The sequence below is a fragment of the Acipenser ruthenus genome, chromosome 14 (assembly GCF_902713425.1).
Source record: "Acipenser ruthenus chromosome 14, fAciRut3.2 maternal haplotype, whole genome shotgun sequence".
Lineage (NCBI taxonomy): Eukaryota > Metazoa > Chordata > Actinopteri > Acipenseriformes > Acipenseridae > Acipenser > Acipenser ruthenus.
In genome coordinates, this window is record NC_081202.1 from 23374900 (window position 1) to 23392910 (window position 18011).

Here is an 18011-nt window from a genome sequence, read left to right on the forward strand (position 1 = left end):
AATATTATTTTTTAAACCTATGTTCTTATATCCTACATCTATAATTCAGAATTCCATCATGTACATTTACCACTGAGATTGTTCCCTCCTATGTTCTGATTGTGTTTGTTGTTGGCTTAGACTGTAATAGGGCATGGTTTTGCTGTCTTTACAGACTAGGAATAAACCACCATTATTCAGTATATACATAAAAACACATGTCCAGTAGATTGTCCATGAAACCTACATTTTTGTCACAGCCAAACAGAACAAGAAATAATGGTACATTTACAGTTATGCAAGACTATATAACATTTTAACATAATAATGCATTCTAAAGCTTGGTAAGGAAGCTACTGCAAATCACTATATGTGAGTTTTCTATTCAATAGTTTGGACCAATAACTATTTATATGGTACAAAAAGTCGTCTGTATTCAATGTAGAAGAAATGTGTAAAACATGTAAATAACCCATGGAAGGAAAAATGTGAAGTACACAAAAACATTTCACTTGAGATTTTCAAGTGGATGTTGCATGCTGTTTTTCTACTGCATTTTGCATTGAACTATCACCAGGGTTTATTCACAGCATCATTGGTACTTCTCGGATGAAGTGATACAATGTGAATTGTATGAATCTCACACCTTGAAAAAAAAGCTACCTTTCATATGAAACCTTTCAAATGAAACCATTGTTTCTTAGCCTTCTATAGAGATAGCATTAATTTTAGCGAAAACAAATAAGATATAAAAAATAAAAGGTATTCCGAAATAAAAAATACAGGCAATTTAAAAATAAATCTTGTTCATTCATACACTGTAGAACTTATCCATAAATACATGCATTATCTTATTTAACAACAGTCTGGAAGAGTTCTATGGAAATCAAACTTATTATATCAATTTAAACAGACTTTCTTATGCGTAAAAGCTTTGTGAATAGTGCCCTGTATGTTCAAACCTATTATTCTGCCTATAGCAGGATATGGTCTTGGGGTCATAGGGTTGGAAAAGCTGTATTAAAAACTAAAATGTAATATTCCTCTAGTATGGCTTTGAATGCTCAATGCAGAGCTCTATCACACATACATAAAATTAAAAATCCCATGTTTAAGCACTGTACTGATTTTTAGACTTAGTCCTGGTTCTGGTTCCAAATCGTAGCTTTGCAAATTGACTGGCTGCTTGAACCCATGTCCCATGTCCTCATTGAGACCATCGGGGGAAAATAATTATTCGTTATGTAGAGATCACAAGATAATTTATCCCATGATATTTCCTGACATAATTTATCTATCTCTGGAAAAAGGAAGTAATGACTTCCGTTTAATCGAGATCCTGAGATAAATCTCGTGATCATAAGATAACGAAATGGTAATATCGAGATCCTGAGATAAATGATCTTGTGATCTCGATATAAAAAAAACATTTTTTTTTTTCAGATGGCCTCAACGAGCCATCGTATGTCCCTGCTTCTCTCCTTATTCAGTAAACTTTTCATGCTGCTACTAATGAATCCACTTTTGTGGTATTAAACTGATAGGTGGAGGAACTAGAAAATGGGCAACATCACAATTTTAGGACTATTGGCATTAGGAATATTATTATTATTATTATTTATTTCTTAGAATCACAGTACAAGTAGTAATACAATTAAGAGCAAGATAAATACAATGACTTTGGTTCTAGCAAGTACAAGTATGACAATATGGTGTGCAATAACAGACACATACATTTAGCAAATTAACTAGGGCTCCATCATTATAGGAGAACAGTATCAATATTGTGGATTACGAGTGTAAATAGATGCACCTCAAGGAAACCCAATGCAAACAACTGATTTGTATTGGTGTACACAGAAATAGAATTGTTTAGCACACAAATTATGTGTTTTTTTGGTATCAAACAAACAAACAGCTGGTGTTAGAACATCACTGGGGGCTTCAGTTAATTATAAACTTCAAATGAAATACAATGCCGTTTTCTTAAAGCCATGAATAAAGGGAAAGGAAAGCTCTGGCCAGGTCGTGCTCCACTGTTTGCAAACAGAAGAACAGGAGTTCTTTAATTACTTGTGTCCTGTGTTACGAGTTTTTAACATGTGGGTCATGGTCTCCTAGTGGTTCCAAGGAAAAATCATGATGGGCATTTTTCTGAGTTTTCTTCAATTTCTTTTCCACTATCAGACTCAATAGAAGCAGCAGGCTTTGTGCTGTGACATCAATAGAAAGAAAGACATTGCAATTTGAAACAACAGTGGCCTACCTACTAATTTACATTGAAATAATAACGCATAGCCTCTTCCATTAGCAAATACATGCATGTTTTGAGAAAATAATATTTTGTTTTGTGTGTCCACAAAACTAATGCACTAATGTATCTCTTGCCACAAAAAATGAGAGAAAGGAACTAATGTATGTCACAAAAAAAACTATGTGCATCAGTGCTCATTGTATGTTGCTACGTATATTTACTGTATATTGAAATGCATTTACATTGATAAAAAAGGAGCTCTCAACTCAACTCATGGGTATGCTTTCACGGGTATGCTTTTGTTTTGCTTTCAAAATAAATGCTTGAAAATGGAGATGAAAAGCTACACATACTTTGTAGAATAATAAAATGCACTGAACATTTACTGGAGATGTCCTCAAATTAGAAAAAATAGGAATAAAATCAATAATCTAAGGCACATGATTTTAAATCATTATTCCTGCACCCGCTATCATGAACCCAGTTGCACCCAGGCGCTTGCCTTGTGTGGCAAACTTTTATTTTTAGCTTTGTTTTATTTTGTTTAGTTTTGTTTAGTAAATCTGACACTGCGGCTACCATTGATGGTACCCTAGTGGCAGCACGTGTGTTAATTAAATCTGCACGCCTGTGCAGCATGTCAACACCCAATGCTCTGTGTCTGACTTATTATTCAGTGACGACCCACACACGTAACACTTCCCACACACACATAGCCAATAAAAATGTGAAGTTTCAGTGATTTGCTACAATTCATCAACATGAATCTTTATTAAACCAGGCTGTGAAGCCTTGAGTTAGACGTGTCGTTCACAAGAGGTTCCTGGAAACATGGCTGCCAGATAAATTACATCATACCAGACCAATTAAGTTCCAAGAAAATAATTGTAAATAAATTATTGTATGTATGCATTATTATAATTATCATCATTTGGCAGACTCTTTTATCCAACTCGACTTACAGAGACTTGGGGCTGAACTATGCATCACAACTGCTGATGCTGCAGAGTCACTTACAATAGGACCTCGGTTTTACGAATCATTCGTAGACGTATGTGTGGGTTTGTGTGTATACTTTATTCATAGGTGACATGTATAAGAGGCTTGGGGAGGCTAATCCTCCCCAAAATAAATTGCCCAAACCCTCACAAGAAATTGTTCTGACCAACACAAAAAATATTTGTTAGAGAAGATTTTTTTTTTCACGCAAGCGCGCAAAGCAGGTGTACGAACATACTCCTTTTCCTACTGCGCAACCACCAGACTTGGCTGGTTTAACTTCCATTCTTCCCGTCGATCTGAAGCAGCCAACGAAAACTCGGAATCCTTTTCGGTCATTCCCTTGCCTGAAACATCATCTTCACAATTTCTACATTTATTCGAATTGCTGTTATCTATACAAACAGCTTAATCTGAATCTGATTTTACAGAACTTGGCAAAATATTTTCATAGCATACTGTCTGTTTTCACGCACCACGGTTTTGTGGGAATTTTCTATCTGTGACGCTACAGTCAGAACCTCCTTCGACTGTTTGAACAAATGCCACCTTTCAGAACACTGTTTGTGGTGCCAGATTACTAATGTTTCTGATGTTTTTTCATTAGATTTTCTTTCTTTAGATGATTTTTCTTTAGATTTTTCCAGTCCTTCACTCCATTTTCAGTGAAAGCGGGGTCTTTTGAACTTCTGAAAAAGTGTCTGCAAGGAAAGCAGAAAACAGCATCTACCTGCTTACTGTACTCTAAATATGAAAATGTATTTTAATATTCTGATGAAAATGAATGGTTTTGCTTACCAAAGGCAGTTTTCGGATACATAGGTAAACAAGGCGGTGACGACCCTGTTGCAGTATCACCAAGATCAAAAATACAGGATTTAGTTGCATTTCAATGTCATTCGAGGAGACAATGCTTGGCTGGTTTAACGTCCATTCTTGCCGCTGATCTGAGCCCCATATGGATATTCTAAAGTTTACACTAAGAGTGCAGTTCTTTTTTTTTTTTGCAAATATACCTTATGAAATACGCTGAATGACCCTTGATTATAAGTACGATAGTAGGTCTAGAAGCTTAATAGTCACTATTAATAATTTACTTAAATTGGTGTGAAGTGATGGAAATGGTGTTCAAAATTGGTGTAGGTACTGTAGGACTGCAGAACAGGTTAACGGATTTTAAGGTTTTTAAAAACAGTGCAGCTTGTTATCCTTACTGTTTTTCTAATTTGCTTAAATAGGCATAACATGCTTTAAAGTGCAAGCTATGTTAAACTGAATTTATCTGGCCGCCTGGAAAAAAAAAAAAAAAAAAAGTATATAAATATATATGTAGCATCCCTGAGTGGTTTCGAGGTCTGTTTTGTGCTATAAATTATTATACAAGTTCTCAAAAAGATGCAGGAGAATTAATCAGGTTTACAGCTTTCATTTGTGTATTATTATTATTTATTTCTTAGCAGACGCCCTTACCCAGGTGTCTCCGTCAGTCTGACTACTTTTCAAACTCAACACAATGAAAGAAACTTAGTATGCAGACTCACTAGTAACAGAGTAATAAAAAAAAAAATGCAAGTCTTCATTATATACCTTTGTGTGTGTGTATCTTACTATACATCGTTGGGTTCAATAAATGCAGGGGGAAATGTATGGAATAGCCTCCCCAAACGAAAGACTCACGCGCCGCCTATGACTTTATTTATGTGTGGGTTTGTGTGTATAATTTATGTATGAGTGGGTTTATATGTATGTACAGTATATGAGATTTAAGATGACATTTCTAATTTGCCTTGTAATATTGTATGAAATGTATTTTTATTTTTTTTTGTCATTCTTAATAACTGGGTGCCCACTTTTTTTCACAATTACAGCTATTCCACAGGCTATGTAAAAGTGGCGACATTTAATTTGGCTGCTCAGAATCAGCAAGAAGGTGCTATTTTCCACTAAACAATTGCGGGTGTCAGTTTTCTGGTTAATTAGTTTTGGAAAGTGGTCTCTTTAATGTGTAATCCAGAACATGAACACCTGGTGTGTGGCACATCAAAGCACAGGAAAAACACTGAACAATATGATTCAGGTTGTGAAAACAAGGGACAGCAAAATGAAAAATAAAAACAAATTAAAATAAAACTCTTTACATATGACCTCGAACCAGCAATCTATAGTCCCTGGTGCCTAGTGGAAACAAACAAACTGGGACCCTAAAGAGGAATCTGACACTACACAGTGTTAATTGATTGTTTCACAACTTAATTCAAAACAACAGCAGTGATAAATGCCTTGCTATGTATTGTGTTCTAAAGGTGTTTCGGCAGAATGTAATTGTTTAAAGATGAAGAACCCGGTTCTTAAAAGCGAATTACATTTCAAACAAGTATAACAGTGTAAAAGGATAGCGTCACAGCCAAGGCTGGTAAATGTCAGGAAGCAGACCCAGAGACAGAAACAGCCATTTAACGGTGCTGAAGCACACTTTTAACTTTTAACACAAAATAAAGAAACAAGCACAAGGGCCAAAACAAAGCACTTCTCAGGCTGGGCATTCGCCTTCACTGACCAATACACATTTTAGCCCCAATACAGCACAGCACAGCACAGCACAGCACAGCACTCAGGTTACTCACTCAAACTCCCTCTCACAAACAAAGGATTTCTGGCTCCTTATTTACAGCTGTGGCTGGAGCCTAATTAATCATCAATTATTCCATTATTCACTGCCAGCCACATTCTCACACAGAGAGACATTAACTCCTTCCCTGCCAACTCAACACAACCCCTGTGCAGGGACTCTGCCCGTCACAAACAGCTTAAAGTGCAAAACAGACAGATTTCCCAGAAAAACACAGATAAACAGCACATAGAAAAGAAACATGGAAAGAGATCTGTATTGTAGCAGTTGTTAACACATAATCTAATTATTGTTTGATTTTTGTTGTATTTCTATATAATAAGAAGTGAACCGTCTGTCTGGACCTGTGCTTGTAGCATGTTAAAATCCAGTAATTCTCTAAATATAACACATGGCTTGTGTATCAGGTGCATGACTGAGCTGCCTCTAGTCACATCCCTTGTACAACACCTCTTGTATGGCGTGCATCTCTTTTATACTACAGAGTATACTGAGAACCTCATAGATAACATGCAGGCTGTTTGTAGGCTGCAATCTCCTTCAATTTGTCAAGTAATATGCTTTATACCAGAACTGTCCAACAAATAGCTCTGCAATATACAGCTCATCATATGGCTCCCTTGATTTAGAAGTGAAGGCTGGACATTCAGTAGTTTTTGGCAGAAGCAAGTCAAAGTGCAATAACAAAAGTTGAAATATGTACCCTGTTTAATAAGCACAATAATAATAAAGCATTGTGAAGTCCAGTTAAACATTTTTTCCTTTGTTACATTTTTTGGTTTCTTATGGCTCTTTAAAAACTCTCTGGTCACCTATATGATGGCTCTTTCAGTCAAAACAGTTGGACAGCTCAGCTATGCTATTACAAATTTAAAAATGATGGTGCAACTTAATTTTTTTTGTTTTGTTAAATGATGAACTTGGGTTGCTGTTTTTAATTTTATTTTTTTAGATAGCTAGTGGTATAGTCAGACCCCAAAAATATTTACAGTATAAACACGTGGACCTCACAGATCACTATACTTCAAGGATATTAACCCAGTATTCTAAATGTCTTGGTGAGTATTGATGAAATGTGATGAAAATTAGGAAAATCAAGGTTGCCATGAGAAGTCTACAAGGATCATTGGAAACGTTACAGCTTTTCTGACAGGTCATCTGTGTAACAAGTAATGCCTAAACTTGAAATTCAGTAAGCCATTAACATCCCTACTATTCCACACACACACCCCCCCCCCACCCCCACCCCCACCCCCTATCCTCAGCTCAATGCCAGGCAACAGGCACACTAACTGCTCAGCTGCAACGGTTCCAAGTCCAATAATTACAACTTGTCAGAAAGAATTAATTTTCCCATTTCTCATAAAGATGTGTAAAAATTACCATGTTATTATACACTGACACTCTCCGGAGGCAGACACCAAATTTAATTTTGAATTCTTTCCGCACATTAAATTAAATCCATAAATAAGAGTTTAGGCATTCGTTCGGAAGCATATGTTCGTTAGGAGAGAAAGCCAACGCATGCCCGCTGTAATGGCTGTTGTAATATTTTAATAGCTCACTCCTTCTAAGCACCAATAAATTTACATGATCATAACAGTCGTGGGCATGCAAGAAGCCTATTACTGTCTGAGCGCAAGCTGGAGCATTAATCGAAGAGGGGGCAGAAAAACAGGGCGCTCTTGTATAAAATTAAAGAGCTGCACTTGTCAGCTGCTCAGTGATTGGATTTTAAACAGTCTGGTCGATTGGTCAAAACAAATAATGAGATAAAAAAAAATGTTAATGCATGTAATTCTCTTTATCTCTGTCTCGTGGGGTTTGTTGTATTCGATGAGTTGGAAATGTGACGGCTTGTGAAATATGCTGCAGCAATTGCAATGCATGTTTCACAAACTAAAAACTACTTATACAAGGAGACACGTCTGCTAGTTTTGCTCTCAGTATAAAGCCAAGGATTTGATGTGCATGGGAGCTAAACTATTGCACCCCATCATTCTCATTGGTAGGGAAGTTTCAGACCTGATATGTGATGAATAAAATGCTTTGGTCTGAAGTTTCAGTCAGAGCTCTTTCATCAGCCATTACTTTAAAACAAAATATGTAAAACAGATGCCTTGATCTCAATGAAGACAGCTTGCTCAACTACACCAACCAAAGGTAGGGGAGTTGCCCCTGAACAGGCATTGATGCTAAAAGGGTGAACAGTCACTAAAACTATCACACTAGTCTATACATTCATAGTTTTTGCTATTATTATAACACATACCAGTAAACATATTGTACAGCTTATTTAATACATAAAACTATTTTTTACCTTCTCAGATTAGTAGTTTGTGTGGGTTTGTAGGACAGGTTTCAGTACTGGCAGAGCAGGATTCAGGAGCCCAGACTTGTAGCCACCTGCACTGTACCTGTGTGAGAGAGAGATTTAGTCTCTTATGCTGCCAAGACATCAACATTCCCAAGCACAGAATCAAACCAGAAAATACCTTTTATTTTATTTTATTACTAAATTCAATGTGATACTAGTATTTGCCGTCACCATTGCAGAAAAGAAGTATACAACATGTTGTTTAGCATTGTTAGTAAACGGATAATGGTACTACTGTCCTTGTGAGAGGTCTTTCTAATTAAAAATCTTTTTTTCCATTTTTTTGAAGTGGGGATGATTACCTATTTAAGGATACCAGGATATTTAGTGAACACAGGGTTTGATTGTTAACCCCACATGATGGTGTGGTTGATGTAGATCAGAAAATCTTAATCAAACCTAACACAGGAGACAAGCACGTTATGATCCTGTTCATCCAAAAGGGTTTCCAAGCACAAGATTTGTAGCAGATGAGTTTGAGATTTCAATTTGAAAAGCAAATGATTTTTTTTTTTGAAAATCTATGTACAGGTATGGTTGAATGGGGAATGGTTCTGATTCCAAAGATTTAGGAATGTACTACCAAAAAGCCTGCTCATTAAAGAACTCCATTAAAGAACAGGACATTTGTTTATGTATTTGTGAATTGCCCCAATATGACAGAGAGTAAAAGTATTTGAACTGTAAATCTCCCTCCCGATCAGAAAAGGCGCTGTGTAAGGTTGGTTTTATGTTTTCCCCTCGACTAGCGGACTCGACAGTAGGTGGAAATCGGAAGTCAGACATCTTGGGGAAAGAGTGTAGCTGCAAGTACTCTAAACCAGGGTTTCTCAATCCTGGTCTTGGGGACCCACTGTGTCTGCTGGTTTTCATTCCACCCGAGTTCAAAATTACTTATTTAAACCCTTAATTGAACTGATCATTTGCTTAATTAGACCTTTTTTTGTTTTCAGTTCTTAAATAGTTGCAGATTTCAAGTTAGCTATAACATTTTATAAGTAACTTGAACTCTACAACTGTTTAAGATCTGAAAACAATTAAAAAGGTCTAATTAAGTTCAACTAAGGGTCTAGATAAGTAATTCAGAGCTCAGTTGGAATGAAAACAGTGGGTCATCAGGACCAGGATTGGGAAACCCTGCTCTAAACAACTCCATTGCATCAGATACGGGTCAGGCAACGATTGGACAAACCATGGCAACGGGCTGATTGAAGGGAGGAGTTTGGTGGTACAAAGGGGATGCAGTTGCATGAGTATGGCCCCTTACTGTGACGATTCTAATGCGCCAGAACGCTGTGTTTGTTATTGTTTTGTGTGACAGAGGAGGATTGAGCGATCCAGGAGCTGCAACCACAGAGCCAGCACAGAAACCCTGAGCACCATCCAAGACACAAGCACAGTACGGACACGAGCACCACTTTCCCCAGGACCTACAGAGCTCGGTTTCATGCATGGAGGATTGTGTTTTTGGAGTGTCTTATTGTTTCGGACTGCAACCCGCCATGTTGGATTCCCCTATACCATTGTTGGTATAGGGGCGGGTGATTTATTATTTGCATTCTTTTAATAAATATGGGTGTTTTTCATTGCGAGTACTGGACATTCATATTGTACACCACACCATTCACTTGGGCAATTCCATATGGGTTATGTTGGACATGTTGAAATGATTTTTCTCAAGCCCAGCCAACCAGGGGAAATAATTCATGCATTATTCCAATTGTGAGACCTTAAGGAACTGAACAAGAACTATACCAATTGCTATCACAATTCCTAAAATGCAAAGAAAATACAAGTTTGACCTAAGTACTGTACATACCCTACCAGCTACAATGTACAATATATTTCTTCAAATTTCAATGTAATGAAACCTACTAGGAAAATGAAATATTCATACGCACATATTCCTTCCTTGTAAGACAATGAGCAATATATAATGGGAAAGGTGCAGAGTTGCAGAGTCTATTCATTTGTGAAGTATGCAACAGTTGTCTCCACTGGAGCTGAACTTTCAACATCTACTTGCTTCTGGGAAACAGGAGTTCTGACAAACATTGTGGGGTGAGAAAAGCACTTTCGCTTTGCAGTTTTTCTACAATTGTTTCTTTTTTAATTCTTGAGGCCCTTGGATCAGAATTGTGAAGCACAACCTCCCTAACTCCTACAAGATCAGTTATCTTATATAATGTTTTTTGTGAATGGTTTTGTAACGTGTTTACATGCTGCTGCAGTGGCAAGTGCTCCATTTGTGTGCTGAACTATATTCTGGTATATTGACTGGTATGTACGTCAGTGCATGACAGCTGGAGGACCATGTAAAATCACTGTTTCAGAAAATATAACGGTATGTTTTATTCCTGTATTCCAGATGGGTAGCTACTGTGCCCCAGTCTAGTCTGAGCTGTTAACCTTGCCTGAAGATTGAACCCATTATCTCTCCATTAAAAGCCACTTGTGATTCCTTCTGAATCATTTGGGTTGTAGTTTCCAAGGCTGCTTTTCAATATGTTTTTCAAAACACTCGAAATAGTTGGTGAATGTAGCTCTGAAAAGCTTGCCGTGTTTGTATTTATTTTTTTATTTCAGCTTCAAGGCCAATATAGAGTGACTGACTTAAAATAAAAGAAAGCCAAATAAACATCCTTACACAATCGTTATCTGTATGGAATGCAATCGTTTATCACAAAAACACTGAAACACACTACATAGGAATGGTTTTACGTATTTAAAACAAATCAGACAGCTCTCTTCATATCTTCATTCTCAATATAGCCAAGCCTCCTTTCAAAACACCAAGAATATAAATATTCACTTTAAAAAAGCGAAGAATGCACTTTCAGGAAGTTGTTAATTGAATATCCACTTAATTATGTATTCATAAAAAAAGATCTAAAGTTACAGCTGAAACTGCACATACCAGAAGATTGCCTTTACCGCTACCTAGCTGCAGATAAAAACGTGTCATTTCTTATACTGTTAAAAGATCTTGTTGACATGTGGCACGTTTATCATTCTGCTGCATGTAAAACACAATCATTGGGATTGAGTTAAGGAACCACTAGTTACATTTGTTAACACTCTTCCACAGACACATACACATATTGTAACGGTTTTATGACTTGGGTCAAATGACAAAACCAAACAACAGCAAGTTCATTTCTTTACAGCAGGACAATCCATACATTACCAACTGTGTGTTTTTAATTAAATACAACACCATTTAAAAAGCATTTGGCTTCTTTCACATTCAGAACTTCATCTGAAGACTCTACCAAATTACAGGACTGTATAAAATGTTTATGCCTTTGTTTTGTTGTGCAAATTACATGCATGTTTTGTGTGTGTGTGTGTGTGTGTGTGTGTGTGTTTGCAAGAAACACTACATTAATAATTATGGAACAAGGCAATAGATTTAATTCCTGCTACACCACATTGCACTTAAAAAGGGCACACATCTGTCATGGTAGACTAGTCTGAATTATCATAATCAGGCCTTAACTATTCCTAATAAAAAATGCTCACAAATGGTTAAATTTATAACACTTAAATTCTATTCACAGAGTGCAGAAAAGAAACTGCCCATACAGGGCTAATGCAAAACCACATATTGTTTGTCACTGTCTTGAATTATGCTGGGCATGGAACATACTTAAATTCCTGGTTATTTTCATCAGGAGAAAATGTTGATCACACATGGAATCATATGACTTTTATGTTATGTATCAGTGATCAAATAGTGTTAATAATCCCATCAAAAGGTAACAGACCATCAGTCCCTGTTGATTCCTTTATACTGGCACTTTCAGAGGCATCACCCTCAAATTCTCACTGCTAACTTGAATGAAGAGCATAATATAATATAAAACCGTAATACCAGATATTTACAGTACCGCTGTTCTATTGAACACGGGTCACAGTCTAGATTAGGACAAGACAAGATGTTATTAAGATATCTGCAACATGGTCTTTAATATAATACTTAATATAATACATTTTATTATTTTTAAGACAAAATGGTGTATATCTAATTCCATTTTGATCAAATTCCACAAATACTTAGTTTCTAATTTCATCTTATATGATTTTTTTTTTTTGCTGACTATTAAGGATGTCTGGCTATTGAATGTAAAATGCAGCAATTTTGATTTCAACCAAGAAAACATGAATGCAGATTGAGGAATGTGTAGTACATTCATGTTTTGAAACCATCTGTGCTCAAGAAATCTTTATTTATTTGCTTCTCCGTGGACTAATATGAATATAACTAACCAAATGAGGAAAGCAGGAACATGTCAAAATCAATTCAGTGGGGGCATGTGAAACTCTGATGACAATTTTAAGAATGCTTTATTGGGAAAATGTATTTTCTATTGATGCAGCACTTATTATTATTACTTATTTCTCAGATATGTTTCTCTAAACAGGATCTTAGCCTATGATTTAAAAAAAAAGACTCCAGCATATAAGAGCTACGCTCTAATCCTTTTGCTGTAATTAGCATACACCACAGTGTGGTTCAAGAGTTTCCTCAAAACTGATTATCTGATTAACAAACTGTATGATTGTCTTCTGGTTAGAAGAACATGTCAGTTTTCGACCAATCAGCTGATGTTTGTAATGTTTATTCCCCTGGTGCGTTCTTTTGTTTTTACACGGATACCTCATACAATCTACATTTTCATAATATTTCTTTCCTGCTTATTATCATGTTCTCTATGTTATCTATCTAATGTCACTTTTCAACTACTGGGTCTGCTTCTAAGAGAGATTATTTGAAAAAAATGACCAATAGGGGTGTGCAACTGTCATTTCTGTTACACAGTTTAAGAAGGGGCAATTGCACAACACTAGCGGTGAGATAATGAGAGAGACCTCCCATAATACAATATTAAACAGATAAGAATTTAAATATTCTGACAATTAAGATGGTATCAAATATCATTTAAATGTTATCCAAAGTGATATTAGCTGCCATGTACTAAACAGCAGAAGGTGCAGGGATGAATAGCTAAAGATGGTCCTCTAGTCAAGGACAACAAGACTTACAAACCCTACAGAGGGTCACTGTCTTAGAGGAATATTCAGTAATACAATAATTAAAAACCTTGGAAGGCATAAAACTCTGTACCTTGGTAACCAAAATGTGCCATGGTTATACCCACTAAACATTTTGGTCGGTGTGTTCTAGACATAGTCAAGTGATGAGTCAATCATTGTATTGTAAGTGATGTGTGTCTGCAACAGTGTGGAGTAGTGGTTAGGGCTCTGGACTCTTGACTGGAGGGTTGTGGGTTTAATCCCCAGTGGGGGACACTGCTGTTGTACCCTTGAGCAAGGTACTTTACCTAGATTGCACCAGTAAAAACCCAACTGTATAAATGGGTAATTGTATGTAAAATAATGTGATATCTGTATAATGTGATATAATGTGATATCTTGTAACAATTGTAAGTCGCCCTGGATAAGGTCGTCTGCTAAGAAATAAATAATAATAATAAATAATAATTAAACTGAAGTCTGAAGCAGGCACTTCCTTTTTAATACTTCTGACCACAGCCTGTATGGCTAACAAGAAGCTGTGTCAAGCAGGTGTCTCATGCACTGTTTTCAGAGCTGGTCTTCCCACTCCTCTGGGGGGTTGCACCACAAACACTGTTTAATTTTTCTGTCAATTTTGGACTTAACTTCTCAGATGAAACATGAGTGAAACATCAAGAAATATTAAAGCAAATGGTGATGTACTCCCCCCAGGGAAGCAGACTTCATCTGTGATACATATAGCTCTTGAAGCTTCACTGCACTCACAAAAATGCACAGACAACGTTATCTTAGAAATCCAGCACATAATTGTTCAAACCAGCACACAGGAGCGCAAGCTTTCTAAATAGATTTTACTCTGTTCTGGAAAACAATGTAATATTTTTATAAGCATTAATGAAATGTCCCTATTTCTTTTGTGCTCTACATCTTACCTGCTAATATTACTCATTACTCTTTATTCATTTTCAAGGACTTCATTCAGGTATTGTTATAGCTACTGCAAACCTTTATGCATTTCTTACACAAGTTGATACCTACGGGATTCTGAGTTCCTGTGCTGTGTTTTAGTTTAAAGAAAAAGTGGTCCCTGGAACAGTCTGCATGGTGCAGTCTTTCATGGTATATGCTTTGAAAATAAAAAACACACATGGAGTCATAGATGTAATTGTATTGGATTAATAAAGCAAGACTCAGCATGCCTAACTTAATAAACAGTAAGACTCCAAACCACTCCACTTTAATCAAATTAAATATCCGGCAGATCAAATAACACAGCTTGTTGTACAGTTGTTCAGTTTACAAGCATTGTCTGTGAAATGTATTTATTTTGGCCATTACCAGAGAGGGTATACTGTCAGTTTCTATCAGTATTTTATTTCCTGTGTTTTAGTGTTCATTGAAACAAACATGTTATTTCTATTTAGCAGTTTGCATAACACATACAAACTGTCTTTTTTCATATGGCACAGTCTGGTTAAGAATGACACTTGAGTTTTATCTGTGTGTAAATTCATTATTTAGTGCACCACTTATCGTTAGAGTGAAGGTTAGATAAAGCAACCTAAAAAAGAGAATATTTAAAGAAACCTTTAAGATAAATCATTATTAATTATGGGGGAAAAAACTCCAGTATATGCAGCATTTTGTGCTACTTGCCTTATTACTTTATCAGCAGGAACAGCAGGGTGCCATTAAAAGGAGTGCCACTGGGAGGTGAGAATAGGAAGGCCTCAAGATTATATGTAAAGCCAATGCAGCAATGCAGTGCAGTGGAATAAACCAGCATGCCAATTTGGAGCAGTGGTGTGCCGTCAGGAACTTCAAGGTATTCTCTGCTGACCAGACAGTGCCAAGTAAACTGTCAGTCAAATGACATTACGTTGCCTCACTCACTTGCGTATAGTGTGCTTGCTTATACTATGAAACATACTACTCTAATTATTATTTGTTCATTTGTCTGATGCCCGTATCCAAGATGACTTACAGGGTTTACTAGAGGTTTTAAGAGTCTAGGGGTTTCCTGAAGGGGATGTGATCAGCCAATAAGAGATCTGCATTTCCCCTGCATAAGTCTAAAACAACGATCAGACGCTAGAAAAAAAAAGTTGAGGGTATTCTCCGTTTCAGCTGAAGGTCTTCAGTGAGTTTAACCAATAGGCGAGTCGAAGAATGTCCTTTTTTTTAGACAGGCGACCAATCAGGAGTGAGCAGAGGTGGGCCATAAATCTCCCAGGGTATTCTCTGCCTCACTTGAAGGCCCTGCTTTAGCAACCAATGGGAAAGTCAAAGCTCTGACAGCTGACCAATCATTAGTGAGCAACCCCAAAACATGAATATTCCTTGGTTAGCACTGCTGCAGTTTGGAGGATAGCTGGATTTCGCAAGATATTGCTTATAAATATACATTGATAAATACAAATACCTTTACAACATCTAATTATTTCAAATTTTATTTTACACTAAAATAAAAAAAATGTGAGAAAACGGAGACATCATAGTCGATTTGGTTACAAATCCTTTTTCAAGGAGAACTTTCTCTGAAAAATTGGAGATTGTTAAAAAAGGGAGATATACACCACAGATCCCCGAGCTGACACAGGAAGGGAAAATATATACTTGGCACTTTCAGAAATCAAATTATGAAAGGTATCTGTGGCTTACAGGTAGCTGCCACTTAAAAAAAGGAGGGGGGTCGGCGGGGGGGGGTTGCGACGACTCTGCTACCCCAGTCCATTTTGTCACGGCACGTCACTGATTTGGAGTGTGTGTTTGAATGACAACAAGAGCTACAGTTCAACATTGTTGTCCACACTATTTTCAGACTTTCCTTTATTTTAAACTGTTTTAACATGTAATACATAAACATCCACATACACTTTTTAAAAAGCGGGCTTCTGAGGACCTTGGCTTCTATTTGTCTGTTTATTGGTAGTTTTGGTTTTGAAATACCTTAGGCTATTTTATTTTTTGGTCTGTATTTCATATGTCTTTCCTAAATAATTATGATGATGTCACCTTTAAACTAAATATCAGAACAGGTTTGATATGTATGCCACATCAAATCCAGCCTCACAAAAAAAAAAAAACGGTATAATAAAGTGCCAAACAAAACAATGCAGTAAAAATTAGAAATGTTCTGTGTATTTATAAATATAAAAACCTATCTGATCATATCTTAATATGTTTTCCAGCAATTTAGCAAGGAGTCCAAAGACCCTCTCAATAAGCTAGGTAGACAATGCTTTAGACTCCCACTACCCACCCACTCTAGCACAGAGAACCGCGCAAAACCCAGAGCTATAAATCTTCCAAAGCTACCAAACTGACAGCCTAATAACTTGAAGAGGTATCTACAAACAAGACAGTTTCATCCACCACAAATGACCCTGAACAAATTGGGGGGCCCGATTCTTTTACAGCGAGCTCTTCGCTTTCAGTCACTTAGCAGGGTAGATTGAACACGACACCTCACTCTGAAGAAAACCTATGTAGTACATGACAAGACAAGCCATTTTAGATATGGCCTCAGCTCAGTATTAAGCAAGTCTTTCAGTTGCTTCTGACAGATAAGTTCTTAGACACAGGCTGAAAAGCAGTAAACCTTCAGGGCTTTAACTACATGTGCATGCTTGTGTGCGTGTGTGTGTGTCTGCGGCCAGGTTTCCTGCTAAACATACACTACCGGTCAAAAGTTTTAGAACATCTCCATTCTTACAGTTTTTATTGAAATTTACGCAGTTTAATGTCTCAATGTACTCTGAAATTAAATTAAAGTTCCAAATTCTTACGATTCCAGATTCCTACGATTCTCCATGTAAAAAAGTGCCTATTTTCTGTTCTGAATGCCCCTTTATCTAATCTCCACTTGTGACCCCTGGTCCTTGTTTCTTTTTTCAGGTCGAAAAAGTCCCTTGGGTCGACATTGTCAATTTCTTTTAGAATTTTGAATGCTTGAATCAGATTGCTGCATAGTCTTCCTTGTTCAAGACCGAATAGATTCAATTCTTTTAGCCTGTATGCAAATGACATGCATTTTTAAACCCAGAATAATTCTTTTTGCTCTTCTTTGAACTCTTTCTAGAGCAGCAATATCCTTTTTGTAGCGAGGTGACCAGAACTGAACACAATATTCTAGATGGATCTTACTAATGCATTGTACAGTTTTAACATTACCTCCCTTGATTTAAATTCAACACTTTTCACTATATATCCGAGCATTTTGTTGGCCTTTTTTTATAGCTTCCCCACATTGTCTAGATGAAGACATTTCTGAATCAACATAAACTCCTAGGTTTTTTTCATAGATTCCTTCTTCAATTTCAGTATCTCCCATATGGTATTTATAATGCACATTTGTATTGCCTGCGTGCAGTACCTTACACTTTTCTCTATTAAATGTAATTTGCCATGTGTCTGCTCTGTTCTGAATGCTGTCTAGATCATTTTGGATGACCTTTGCTGCTGCATCAGTGTTTGCCACTCCTCCTATTTTTGTGTCGTCTGCAAATTTAACACATTTGCTTACTGTACCAGAATCTAAGTCATTAATGTAGATTAGGAAGAGCAAAGGACCTAATACGGATCCCTGTGGTACTCTACTGGTTACCTTGCTCTATTTTGAGGTTTCTTCTCTAATCAGTACTTTCTGTTTTCTACATGTTAACCACTCCCTAATCCATGTGCATGCATTTCCTTGAACCCCTACTGCGTTCAGTTTGAGAATTAACCCTTAG

The 18011-nt window shown here is 36.7% G+C and overlaps 1 protein-coding gene across 2 annotated transcripts in view; it reads right to left on the reverse strand.

The window, feature by feature from the left end:
• LOC117419822 (transcription factor SOX-5-like) overlaps positions 1–18011 on the reverse strand; it is a 231395-nt gene that overhangs the window by 143240 nt on the left and 70144 nt on the right. For both annotated transcript variants that reach the window (XM_058986152.1, XM_058986153.1), the window contains exon 4: positions 8182–8278. The gene's annotated coding sequence lies outside the window, so the exon portion shown is untranslated. The remainder of the gene's footprint in view (positions 1–8181; positions 8279–18011) is intronic.